We start from the raw sequence: 5,581 nt of genomic DNA on the forward strand, positions 1-5,581 counted from the left end.
CTCTATGGCATGCTGCTTCCTTCCTTGTACATAGCAGGTACTTAATGAATGTTCTTTGAACTAGCTGGAAGGGTTTCTATAATTTCTATTTCTGCACTTTCTTGTTGGTCTGAATCAAGTCCATGATAGCACTACCCTGTGTTAGAAAAACATTATCTGTTAGGGGTGAAGTGGATGTTGAACCTGGGATTTCATCAGCCTAGGTGTAGAAATGCCCTCCATCAATGAAGATAGGCAGCTTCTCGGCACCTTACAGCCTTGCAGAGCTGTGAGGGATGGGGTGGGGGGAAGAATGAGAGATTAAATGAGGGGCTTATGGTCATATGGCAAGTATGTATCAGAAGCAAAAACTGAACCCAGCTCTTTCTGAATCCAAGTATAGCCCTCTGTCTGCTACTTCCATTACTCTTTCTCCAAAAATCTTTTAAAATTAGGTTTACCAGATGTTCTGAGAGAGAGAGAGAAGAGAATAGAAGAGAAGAAAAAAGCAGGAGAGAGAGCTCCAGCAGACATTCCTTAACAAGCCAGTATCAGACCATCCTAGCAATTAGATGCTCACATTCCTGAATTTGTTGGTTTCCTCCTTCTGTCTCTAGGTTGTCTGATTGGCCAACAATAAGTTCCAGGCCAAGCCCCACTTGGTCATTGTTTGGGCCCTGATTGGCTCAGAGTGAATGTAAATAGCACTTATTTCCATTTTGACCAGAAACCCTGAGGGTCTTCCCCTCCCAGATTGATTTTTTTTTGACTAGGTAAAGAGGTCATTCTCTGCCTCATTTCTTACCTAGCCTTAATCACTGAGTGGACATTGCTTCAGTCAAATTGAGACCTATTAAAGACCTTAGCTTAAGAAGACCAAGGTCCCCCACTGTATCCTGGGCCATCTCCAGTCATCCTGATCTATGTCTTGCTACAGGACCCAGATGGCTCTGGAGGAGAAAGTAAAGCTGGTGACTTTGCGCAGCCATCCCTTAGTTAAATCCAATTCACTTGCATGTCATGGCATTGACATCACCTTCCTGATGCCATGGTCTTCTACGAGAATGAAGGACAAACATCTGTACAGTGCTCCTATGACAATATCTCTTCTGTTTCTCCTTCTATTCACCTTAATCCAAATGTTCTTCCTCATTCTCATTCCTGATTTTACACACAGGGGCCTATGTTCTTCATAAGTGATGATACTCCGAGACTCCTTTCAATTAATAAGATCCATTCTTCTACGGCCATGTCCTATTCATTAGCATGGGTCCTTCCTGAATGGTAGATACTCCCTAGATATTCAAAAAATGGTAGAATGAAACTTAATTTTATTTTTCAGACAGTTTTCCATTCTATGTATCATCTCATATCTCTCTAATACCCCTGTGAGACCAATGAGTATTTTTGCTTCATTTTAGGTGTGACAAGAATGAGGCACAGAAATGAGTGTTGTTTCATTATTCTCCAAAAAGAGGCAGGAGGGTATTCTTTTACCAGTGCTACTGAATTGTAGAAAAATGACCTACCACAACAGTGTCTTGTGGTATAGAGTACAGTACTTTCTTAAACTCTGGGTCAAGACCCATGGTTGCAACCCACAGTTTAAGAAGTGCTAAAGGGATTCCAAGTGGAAAAAGCTTAAGAAGCCCTGGCACAGACTAACCTTACTCTCCTGGTTTCTCTGGTCAGTTAAATTTAACTGCACGTGACTTTCAAGGTGTGGGAAATCTGAGATGCCATTTAAGGCTGACAGCTGGGGTCAGAACTGGTGGCTTCCATTTTATGGCCTCAACCGAGGAGAACATTGATTTCAATCTGAGTCCGGCTCCTTCTCCCACTTCACAGGACATATGGTCAGAGGGGAGGCCAGTGGTATAAGTCTTTGCTCTGACCAAAACAATGAGACCCCTGTGCATGAGAGAGAAAACAGGAAATGTCAGTGCTACTCCCTCTGTAAGGAAGGCTCCAGAGATTCTTGGCCACTTAATCCTAAGCAGCTCGGAGAGAGCCTTTTAGACAATGCATGGAGAAAGGACAGTGTTGATGAAAGACCAGCTCAGTGGTCCTGCTCTGTTTGACCTGGTTCACGTGCCTACTTTCAGTAGGTAGTATTTTGAATACTTGTTGTGTCTCCTGAATTCACATGATTCCTTTCCCCTGAAATTTGCATAGGTATCTAGAAATATTTAGGCCTCTGAGACTTTCCTTACAAAATGAGATGCAGAAACTAAATATGGAAGTAGAAATGAAGAATTCCACAGATTTCTGCAAATGTAAGGTTAGAAATAGCTACTTTGTGGAGCCTGAGAGGGAGGCGATAAAGATGATTTTCCCATCAGATAAGGCCTGTTCTAGCTGGTACTCTGTGCAGAGTAGATTTAACAATTGACCAAACACAACAACCTAGAACATTCCAGTTGAGAGAAATGTTGTAAAAACTTGGGTTGAGAAAAAAAAAAAAACATGTGGGCTGAAAAGCTGAACTTCCCATCAGGCTATGGTGATTTCATTAGCTGAGCAGTTGGACATTAAAGTAGATGAAAATGCAAAACTCCTTCTGCCTGGGCCCTTGCTGACTGAGAAACACCACTGATATTGGAAGACAATTCAGTTGACATACATATGTAATTTTGTTTAAATAATGATAGAGCGGGTAATTCCCAGGGAGCCCATTTTGTCTGAGTAGGAAAGTTGCCGTTCTGGGAATAATGAAAGTGAAACTGTCAGGAGGCTAGAGAAAGAAAATGTACTTTGAGGACTTTAGCAGGGGCAGAGAGAATAAGGAAGAATTCTGTCGAGAGGGATCAAGCTGGGCTCCTCTCCCCTCCCCTCTCCTTTCCTTCTCTTCATTTCTCCCTTTTTGTTTTTTCTTTCTCTCCTCTGCTCTCCTTTCCTTTCTGCTCTTTACATTTTCCTTTTCCCTTCCTTTCCCTTTCTTCTCTTTTTTCCTTCTCTTCTCTCCTCTCCTTATTGTGTATTGTATTAGCAATTACATTGGTGTGTCAGGAGAATGGGTTCTCTACTCAAGAAAAAAGGTTCCAAGTTCACCCCACATCATTTCCTGCTTGTAAAATCAAAATTTTGCTCTGTGTGTGTGTGTGTGTGTGTGTGTGTGTGTGTGTGTGTGTTTGAAATGCAGCATTGTGAGACCAGAATATGTTTGGGCAATTTGTCCCCTGGGATTTGAAGCTAAGAAACAGACCAGAGGCAGCATTTCCTGCCTTTATTTTTACCAATAGGGCAATTTCATGAGCCGGCAAAGTTGGCGAATGTAGAAAAATATCTTCACTACAGACGTGCTATGTTGCTTGCAGTCCTGGTCATTAATCACTCCTTTGGGGTAAGGCATTACAAGTGTTTTCCAGGAGTACTAATGCATGAAGCCATTACCAGGCATGAACACCTTAATTTAAATGAGTTCATCACATTAGCTAGTCAACCATCCTGAAGGTATGGGGCAAAGGCCAGGTAGGCTTCCCTTTGAGAGAGAAAGTTCCAGGTCATGGAAGAAAGGAAGGAAAACAAGTATTTCCTAACTACTTACTATGTACCAGGCACTGTACTAAGCATAGGGGATACAGACATAAAGAAAAAGAAAGCCAGGCCCTTCCATTGAGGAGCTATATGTTGGAAAAGGGAAATATAAATACAACAGGGAGCAACAGGGGGAAGATGGGTTTTGAAGTACGAGGGAAGTCAAGAAGAGACCTTGACAGAGAATGAAGGCAAGCCAGCCTTGGGTCTTCCAAGAAATTGAGACTCCAAGAAGGACTCACCAATAGGAGAAGTGTGGACCCTGTGGAGGAGAATCCCATGCCTTATCCACGTAAAGAAGGCCCAGGCACTGGGAGAAGTTCCAGGATGAGCCAGCAATAGAAGGGTTGTGATTTTGAAGCCCTTGAGGAAGTCAGGAGCAGGATTGGAAGGAGAATGGGGAGGGTCTTATAATATAAAACCTGAGGCAGGGCAGCCAGAGGTCAGTATGAGGGGCCTGGTTACCTGACCAGAGAGGTCAGAGAGAGTCCCTGAAAGGAGGCTCTGGGAAAGCATTGGAAACTTGGCCTCCTTCACAGTGTTATGTGGGCTCAGCCCTGAGTCCATTCATGTGCCTTTAAGATAGAGCCCTTCCAATACTCTGAGATTAGGATGTTTTTCCTAAAGAAAGGTTTTCCCAGTTAGTATTTGAGCATGTGCTCCAAGGTAAAAGCCTGTTTGACAGGAAATCAATGAAGGTCAAAGCTAGTTATTTGCCATCATGAGAGGGTGTGTACAGGGTAGCTCTGACTGGCGCAGATGTGGGAGATGATGGGCTCTCCCCTCCAGTTTGGTTTGGATTTTTTCATATGCCTTTTCATGTCTGCATATTTGCCCAAAGCTGACTTCTTACCACTGCCCCCACCCCTCTCTGTTCTTCCTCTTGTTCTCAAAAGTTCGTATCGTTGGACAAACTAAAGACAGCCTCAGAACTTATTAGTTTTGAGTCATACATAATTTCTTATGATATAAAGTATGGGGGGGGAACCCACCCTATATAAATGCCACTGTGTAAGTTACTCATGAACAGGCCCTTTAGAATTTTTCAAGATGCTCATTTTGTAGAGAAATGGAGAAACAGAAATGTCAGCCCCAGCTTCTGAAAGGGTACCGATCTCCTGGTAATGAGAGAGGCAGCTGTTTCAATACAAAATTTTCGAAGTAAAATGTCCCATTGTGACTTGGATTCTCTAATTAATTACACAGAAGACTCCAAGCTTAGTGGTATTCTACCACCCAGAGAAAATGGGGGTCTTCAGAAAGAAGGTTTAATCTAAGTCATTTTGACACTAGCGATTGGAAGTGATCAAAGATAGAGCTCAAGCCCAGAGGGGGCTCCTTTGAATAAAAACCAAACCTAAATGGAGCATAAAATTCTGAATGTGAAATTCAAGGTAATTTTGAGGTTTTGAGGGACAGGGAATCAGAAAATAGGGTTTAAACCCAACTATCCAGAAAAGTAGGGGAATTGTTGAAACGTTAAGGATATAGACCATACCCATGATTTCATCCACATGGGGAGCTGCCAGACCAGGAAACTCTCTCTCACTGCAGCAAGAGAGCTTGCCCAGAACTCCAGTGAGGTGAAGTGCCTTGTCCAGAGTCACATAGCTGATAGGCTCAGAAGCAGGATTTGAGCTCAGGCCTGCCTGGTGCCAAGGATAACTGTATCCAGTAACCCTATGCTTGCTCTCCATGAAAGGGTCTACCCTTAGTTAGAGGTATTAAGATTCCTTGGTTCCTCAACAGTTCACCCAAAAAATGATGGATGTTTTGGCCACAGCAACCCACAGAAGTATCAATTAACAGTGCAGTAGGTTTATGAGCTTTGCAGGGGCAAGGAACACCAAAGCCTGTTGACATTAAGCATCAGGGCACCTGTAGGGAATACCTGCCCCAGAATGACCTGGAAGGTGGCAAATGTTTGTGGCATTCTGCAAAGTCCCACCTCAGAGACCTTTTCTTTCTCTCTTCCTTTTTCTAAAACTTCTGTATCTCTCTACCTTTTTGTTTCTCCTATGCACTCACATTCTTCTTCTCTTTCTTCCATCTTCTTTCCTTCACT

This window comes from Trichosurus vulpecula, chromosome X, assembly GCF_011100635.1.
Source record: "Trichosurus vulpecula isolate mTriVul1 chromosome X, mTriVul1.pri, whole genome shotgun sequence".
In the NCBI taxonomy this organism is placed as follows: domain Eukaryota; kingdom Metazoa; phylum Chordata; class Mammalia; order Diprotodontia; family Phalangeridae; genus Trichosurus; species Trichosurus vulpecula.